General features: G+C 41.4%; 1 pseudogene; it reads right to left on the minus strand.

Moving 5' to 3' along the window:
• Positions 1–2,212: 2,212 nt before the first annotated feature.
• Positions 2,213–2,329, minus strand: LOC124790757 (annotated as a pseudogene).
• Between the last annotated feature and the right edge of the window lie 6,634 nt (positions 2,330–8,963).

The following is an 8,963-nucleotide window of genomic DNA, read 5'->3' on the forward strand; positions in this document are numbered from 1 at the left end:
TCACTCATACTAGTCACGCAGTTTCTAGCCGTCTGTTGAAAGAGGACTACAACAGTGATAGTTACCTGTAACTATATCAAATTTCGAAACTATTCCTTTTTGGGATATTCTGGATCTTTAACAACTTCAAATATGTTCTGTACGGTATTATTGAGGACATCATACACTTCGATTATCTGAGAAGGTGTATCTAAAGATGGTTTGGCGAGGACGATATTCAATAGCAAGTAAGTGCGGCCGCATGTTCTCTGTGCACATGCCCTTTAGAAACACACAAATAAGTCTAGTGGAGTCTGGCCAGGGTTTCCTGTTGTTGTTCATTCGTGGTTACCTGCTGCAGCTCTACTACGGATCGGTGATGCATTTTTTTACTCTACAGTGGCTATTAGTTGGTTATTCTCATGCGACGATTTACAAATGTGTGGTGAAATCCTGGCTACCAGCTTGGTGTCATACTGTTTGCATCATTTTCATATCTTTTAGTTGCATTTATTTACGTTCGGATGTAACATTCGTTCTTCAGTGAGATGGTTAGTTTCAAGCCTCATGACACAAAACTGGGTTTCATTGTCTCCATCTGACCATCCAATGCATATAGAATTTCTTGACATCCAATTTTTACATTTGAGATGGAACAGCAAGGCCCCCAATCCCGTAAGTGGTCTACTGTGAACAGCAGACAGTCTGAAACACTGTGGTAGTAAACTTACGCGCCTTCGGTTATAACACATCGTCGTTTGAGTTATGTCGCAAACAGAATGTCTCACTGGATTACGTAACTGCAAGTAGCTCTTTATCAATTTTCTTACGTATCACAAGAAATAACTGTTTGTTCGCAAGCAAGTGTAGCTTATTACGTTAGCATGCCCGATTGTAGCGATTTGTTATTTATTGCTCCAAATTTTTGAAGTGAACTGTATTTAGCATCACTTGATTTTTCCGGTATCTGGTATACTACATTATTTCGTGCCACATGCAGTACTCAGGTGAATCCTAACTGTATTTAGCATCACTTGATTTTTCCGGTATCTGGTATACTACATTATTTCGTGCCACATGCAGTACTCAGGTGAATCCTAATACCTGAGTATGTGATGTCCTCACCAAAATCGGAGCTACTTTATAAGCCAATAAAAATGAAACTTTTTGAGCCTCAAGTCCCCCAGCACTGTCAAAAATAACAGCTACCGTTAAAAAATTGACTGTAAAGTCAGTGACGTATCACTCCTGAAAATGTGTGATAGCTCAAGTTCCCTAACGCACAACGTCTAAACATACCCATTTTGCAGTGAAAGATAATATTGCTATCTTTTCCGAATTTATTCGTGCAGTTAAATGCTGCACAACTCTTCACCACTGCCCTTCACGTACACCGGAATGTGCAGACAGTACAGTTACGACTAACAAATGGTGTAGGTATGCATCAAAAATGGCTCTGAGCACTATGGGAATTGACTGCTGAGGTCATCAGTCGCGTAGAACTTAGAACTACTTAAACCTAACGAACCTAAGGACATCACTCACATCCATGCCCGAGGCAAGATTCGAACCTGCGACCGTAGCGGTAGCGCGGTTCCAGACTGTAGCGCCTAGAACCGCTCGGTCACCCCGGTCGACAGGTATGCATCAATAAATATAAAATGTTCCATCTGTGTCCTTACAAGCCGCAATGCACATCAAATTACCAGACTCTTACCACCATAACGGCGTCCAACCTAAGGTTCAAAATATCCCGCTCCCGCAGCGTCCTCGGAGATTCTGGCTATTTTTACAAGGTCTTTGTGGCACAGTGTACCATGTGTTTCACGTATGGACAATTGTTCTCTTTCTTGTATCAATTATTATACTTTGAGACGTAACAATTTTTAATTTAACTTCAACAGCGTCTAAGATTTATTCATATTCCCATGCTGATGATAAATTCATGTCTAAAGACTCTATTACTTTCTGCATTTAACTATAGCTTGTTCCTTTAGACATTCTCTACGTTCAGCAACAATACTGGTCAAGCACTCTACGTCTTCAGGCCACGAGTGGCCTACCGGGACCATCCGATCGCCGTGTCATCCTCCGAGGAGGATGCGGATAGGAGGGGCATGGGGTCAGCACACCGCTCTCCCGGTCGTTATGATGGTATTCTTGACCGAAGCCGCTACTATTCGGTCGAGTAGCTCTTCAATTGGCATCACGAGGCTGAGTGCACCCCGAAAAATGGCAACAGCGCATGGAGGCCGGATGGTCACCCATCCAGGTACCAGCCACGCCCAACAGCGCTTAACTTCGGTGATCTCATGGGAACCGGTGTATCCACTGCGACAAGGCCGTTGCCAAAAATTCTGGTCAAAGTGTGGAACTATTGCAGTCAGTATACACCTTTTAAGAACTCCAATCATCAGAACGCTTCTGTCATTCTTTGCATATCCTATAGGTTGAAGGTAAGTGACAGCACGGAGATTACGGGAGTTCTGGCTGCTGTCTCCAGTTTCTAGGTAGAAAAGCGGTAGGTTTGCAGGCTGAGCCTCGTATGTTCACTGCACGTATCTCCACTATAAGGTGGGTTATCGACACGTTCTCGAAATCAGATTATTATCTTTAAGTAGTAATTCTGACCACATACTCCACTAAAATATTTATTTATGCCTTATATGCTTTTCGTTGAGTAGAGTAAGCGGTAACTACTCTTTTTTATTTTTTATCTGGCCACATCACACTATAAAACATTTCTTTGTTCCACACTTTATGAAAAATAGATCATTTCATTCCAGACATATTTCTGAATACATACTTTCATGTACTCGGAACCAAACATCAAAGACAAAACAGTTGTCCGCTTACAACTATAGGTACAGTAGCAAACCAACTATCAACATATTAGTATGTGACTTTCGTCCATTCTAGTTGTGCTTCCTCTTTGATAAAAAAAAACGTAGGTTTTTGCACATGTTATTTTTGGCTCCAAAAAGAAATTTTTTGTGGAAGCATCATAATGAGGTTTCTTTGCATACGTGGCAAATACGACGCTTTTCGTGGCAGCGGAGACCAGGAGTGGAACGACCGGACTAACGATGAGGTGGCCTGTAGGTTTTGTAACGACCGTTTCCGCAAATGTCATGCGGCTCGCAATCGTTAATACCCCGCGCCAAGTCAGCGCCCTGTGACAAAACACAGAAGGCGGTAACAAGCGGCCAGTCCTAGGCCGTCGTAATAGCGCGGCACACAGAGCGGAAAGTGACCCCTCTCAGCCACAAGTGGCCCGCATTTACACCTCGGGACAAACGTCCAAACCAACAAGATTTACGCTGTTCACGTATGTGAGCTGTATTTAGACAGAAGCAACGGAGAAAATGACATGTAAACATATGCCAGGAGAGCTTCGATTCCGAGTACTTAAAATGATGAAAAACGATGCTTGGTAGGAAAATGTCACAACGATCTGTAAAAATAATCCTAAAGAGGTCCAAAATTTGGAGTGTGTGGTGGTAAAACAAGACTTGTTAACAATATAAGTTTTCAACACTAACAGTGTGCTTTAAAGTCGGAAAGATAAACGAAACACTGTGTGTTTCATCACTCCAACGAAAGAGCAGTCCCAGTGTCAACAATCGACATTACAGGCTTTCTGACACTCTTAGAAAATGTTACGTATGGCTATTCGTTCGCCGTTACAGCGCATACTGGTGGATCCTGTGGGCGGAAGAGGAATACATGCATCGTAGGCCTGTTAACAAAATGTCCTTTGTGCAATATAAATCTTTTGAACGTCCTCACAAGTAAAAATCCAAAGGATTGATCTTTGAAAAGTCTACAGGCCACGGGTGTCCAACCCGTGACCCCCCGGCCTGATGCAGCCCAAAGCAGATATAAATGCGATGCAACAAGTGAAGACCTGTCACACGAACAGTAAAAAAAGTCCATAAAATTCCCTCGACAGTCTCGTCTCTCACAATCGCTCAATGTCAGACACGCTGGTCTGTTATCTTACGGGTAATTCAGTTGCAACTGCGAAACTAGAGACTCAGAGACGTATGACGAAATTAATTTCTGTAAATACAAGGAAATTCTTTGTTACTTCTGTACAATTGTGATAAAGAACCTCTTTCACGCGAACCTGATCAATACTACTAGGTAGAAGTTAGAAATATTCATGTGGATTGCAATGACTGCCGATGTTCGCTATCTACAAGTTCTGCAATTATGTTGTAATAGGTTTAATTTGATGTCATATCCGGTGCTACAAATAACAACCACATTTGAACTGATCATCTCTAAAACGGGCTTCCACAAAATCTTTTTACTTTCGTGTCCAATGTCTATCATAGCAGACGATCGGTGTAAGTCAAAATGAGTCAGTACTGCACATGATGTCGGAAGCGGCTGCCCTTCGTCGCCCCGTAGCGGTCATCATGTTCAGTCCCCTCACACACCACCCACAGTAGAGAAAGTTCTTTATAACGTGGTCGTACTGTACTGTCTGGCCGTAACACCTCAGCCCCTATCAACCAAAATCTCAGATGAATGCTTTGAGAACGGCCTGAGAATTGCAACCACGTCGATCGCACCTCATACTGATAAATTAGTTCCCCAAATTCAACGTCAATCGTCACATTAAGTCTATGAATTTTAATTGGTTCAAATGGCTCTGAGCACTATGGCACTCAACTGCTGTGGTCATAAGTCCCCTAGAACTTAGAACTACTTAAACCTAACTAACCTAAGGACAGCACACAACACCCAGCCATCACGAGGCAGAGAAAATCCCTGACCTCGCCGGGAATCGAACCCGGCAACCCGGGCGTGGGAAGCGAGAACGCTACCGCACGACCACGAGATGCGGGCGAATTTTAATTACTTATATTTATAATTCAAAAGTAAATGTCATAAAAAGTGTCAAATTAATTCCATCTTGATATTTAAAAATAAAGAATCATAAATTAACACAGTTTAAATTACTTAAATGTGCTAACCGTATACCTCCAACCGTCCTTTTATGTGCAGCTCGAAAATACTCCTATTCTTCCAACGCAGCCTAGGTAAGATAAAAGGCTAGACACTCCTCCTATATAACTGGGAACTGCTTCTCACGTACCCATCTATCATAATGAGAAGCATTTTCGTACCTTTGTTTATTTTGTTATACGGAGTGCAATCGATACATTCTACATTTCTTCTTTTCTCTGGCCCAGTGCAATCGGTACATTCTACATTTCTTATTTTTGCTGGCCCAATCCCGTGTCTGCACTAGAGCGACATATAAATATGGACTTGGCAACGTTAATGATAGAGGATGCGCTTCCTGTCACCACTCCTTACCCCCTCCCATCCCCCCACGCCCTCCATCATCTTGGGACGGAATTAGTGTATCCCTTGTGTCTGCATCTAGTGTTATTACCTACCAGCCCGGCATTCGATGTGGAAAATCTGGTGTCACCGCCAGACACCACACTTGCTAGGTGGTAGCCTTTAAATCGGCCGCGGTCCGTTAGTATACGTCGGACACGCGTGTCGCCACTATCAGTGATTGCAGATCGAGCGCCGCCACACGGCAGGTCTAGAGATACTTCCTAGCACTCGCCCCAGTTGTACAGCCGGCTTTGCTAGCGATGGTTCACTGACAAAATACGCTCTCATTTGCCGAGACGATAGTTAGCATAGCCTTCAGCTACGTCATTTGCTACGACCTAGCAAGGCGCCATTACCAGTTACTATTGATGCTGTAAAACATGTACCGTCAAGAGCGATGTTCACCAATTGTGGATTAAAGTTAAGTAATCCAGCAGCTACGTACGTTTTTTGTTAGTCTCATTTACTTGACCTGTTCCAGACCTGACGCCAGCCTGCGTGAGCTAAAACGCGTGCCTTTCGGCTTCCTCTCATAGTGGGTTGGCTGTCTTGCCAATCCACAACAGAAAATCGACTTCGGTGCGTTCTATAAAAATGCAAAAATGATACGAGACAAACATCGTCTATCGACCGGATATTCGCATTATTGCTACTGTTAAAAATACTAGTTAAGTGTTTTTTATCTTTCCATTTAAATTACATTCAAATGTAAACACCGTAGATACAGGCAGTGCTGTGGTAAATGTACAAGTCTTACTTTCATGGGAACAGTGTTCAAACTCCCACCCACGAAAGAAGTTTTAAAATACCCGTGGCGTGCCTAAATCTCTTGAGGTAAATAACGAGACGGTCCCTTTGAAAGTGACACTAACCATCTTCAGCTTCTGATACTGAGCCCTGTCCATCGCGGCCCATTTCAAGCGTAGGCGTGTGAGGACATGTCAGTGTTTTCGCGTAAATCATAGAAGTTTTCGAAAGAAAATGTGCATTTTCACTCATTCGGCCACATCACAACCAGAAACGATCTTTCTCACAAAAACTCTTGTAATACTGTATCTAAATGTAAATTGTAAAAACGAAGCTAACGAAATTTCTGCTTCTAACGCATTTTGTTTTGTGATTAAAGTTTTTCGTGTGCACATAGCAACAGCAGCAAAAGTAATAACTGTACTTGGCGGACTTGGTTTCTCCAGATTACGTCATTATAGACAACTATTTAGAATCATGATGAAATTAATAGACTACCTGAAGCTATAAACTAACAACGTAAAAATGTGTACGGATATTACTGTGAGTAATAGGCACTTCAGCATCACTAGCGTTAAAAGGTTTTTTGGCTTTTCACATTTAACCAAATATAACATTGATGATGATAATTCATGGCAATGTTTGCCGACAAGATAAAGAATGCAACCTTTAACACTGGATTGCGTACTCACGGCAGTTCTCCTTGGCCGTTTTTTTTTTTTTTTTTTTTTTGTACGACTTGGAAAGAGAGAAAAATTAATGAATGATCGACGATGCGTCGGTTTTCGATTGTGTTCAGGAGACGTACAGATTGATTGCGTGAAAATAGTTTCTCAAATGACCTCTTAACCCGGATTGCTTTCGCGCAATCAGACTCTTCAATGAAATTACCTAAGGGACCTATTTTAATAATAAAAAAAATGCAAAACAGTGAAATTTTGTAAAAAAAAAGTTGTCAGATCGGAAACTGAACACATTAATGGTCTTCCAAATACAATCGAGATACCGCGATAAAGAGCGAACCTGTAACAAAGTTCATTTAAACATAAACATTATTTGTGGTTAATTTAAAGAAAAGAATAAGCATAGATTTTCTGTACAGTGAAGAATCAATATATTCTCAAAGAACAAATTTACAATGAATACAAAACTTACTTTTTTATGTTTTTCTCATACATGGAGCAGTCCAACAATCGCTGTTTTTGCATGTGCGATATTTTGTAAAAATTAAATGTCCTGGCGTGCGCGTAAGTATTTTTTATCGTCACAAAGTTTACAAAAGCGTTTTTGCTTTCTTGGTGATAACGTGGTTTTTCACACCAAATGAAATATAACTTGTAGCGGTGCTACACAACACGTCTTAACAAGTCGGCGACCAAACATCAAAGGTAATGAAGTACATGTTAACATGTCGGCGACCAGAAGTACAACTAACTATAAAGACTCTAGAATTTTCCTAACAAATGATAAATTGTTCTTTCTTCTGTTTCGCAGCTTCTTGCTATCAAGCGCTGCGGCAATGATTTTAAATATCTGCGCCCAGCGAGTCACAGTGTTTAAAAGCAGCTTTTAAACGCAGGCCGCGCGTCTTGGTATAGGCGCACGTTATAAACAGATTTCGTTTCTTTACTCTCGCGTTGTCATGCTTAGTATCATTACAAACTACAGCTCGGTGGCTGTCCTTTTCTCATATGCAAAAATGTCTGAAATCCAATAATATCACAACATCACAACCAGAAACGATCTTTCTCACAAAAACTCTTGTAATACTGTATCTAAATGTAAATTGTAAAAACGAAGCTAACGAAATTTCTGCTTCTAACGCATTTTTTTTGTGATTAAAGTTTTTCGTGTGCACATAGCAACAGCAGCAAAAGTAATAACTGTACTTGGCGGACTTGGTTTCTCCAGATTACGTCATTATAGACAACTATTTAGAATCATGATGAAATTAATAGACTACCTGAAGCTATAAACTAACAACGTAATAATGTGTACGGATATTACTGTGAGTAATAGGCACTTCTGCATCACTACTCGGAAAAAATATGATAGGTGGTGTCATACACCAACAATCTCCACATAAGCACATGAGTTAGGTCCGCTAACAACTCAGCAGGAAAAGAAATTTTTTAAAACATCATTTGTTCAGTTTATTCGCAAGCTCATTCGGTTTTCAATTGTTCTGCTCCAACTAGTGTATGTGATTCTCTGTTCATTAAATTTTTAGGTGATTCCTGAGACAATGGCACAAGTTATTGCTTATCGAGGCTGTATATCGGTCTTAGTCTTACGCGTTTTTCGTACGTCTCAGCATATTTCAGCTTAGTCAAAAATTAAAGGTAGTTAGAGTTACCATTGACTGTCTAAACATGTAATAATCATGGAAGAAGTGTTTTCGTAGCACAGCACTTGTGCGTTTAAAACTCAAATGGGAGATTAAGTCCTTCATTCTATTTGGGCAAGTTTCTGAAAACCATTGTTACATTCACAGCCATACTACGCGAAATATCGTGTGTGTGTCTGGTTTGAGGTTTTCTGGCGCTAAACAGCGTGGTCAACAGAATCGTGTGGCGGATTCCGATAGACAGCTTCATACACTATGTGATCAAAAGTGCCCGGACACCTGGCTGGAAATGACAATTTCGTGTCGCCCTCCATCGGTAATGCTGGAATTCAATATGGTGTTCGCCCACCCATAGCGTTGATGACAGCTTTCATTCTCGTAGACATACGTTCAATCAGGTGGTGGAAGGTTTCTTGGGGAATGGCAGCCCATTCTTCAAGGAGTGCTGCACTGAGGAGAGGTATCGATGTCGGTCACTGAGGCCTGGCACGAAGTCGGAGTTCCAAAATCCCAAAGGTGTTCTATACGA

The sequence above is a fragment of the Schistocerca piceifrons genome, chromosome 3, assembly GCF_021461385.2.
Source record: "Schistocerca piceifrons isolate TAMUIC-IGC-003096 chromosome 3, iqSchPice1.1, whole genome shotgun sequence".
Lineage (NCBI taxonomy): Eukaryota > Metazoa > Arthropoda > Insecta > Orthoptera > Acrididae > Schistocerca > Schistocerca piceifrons.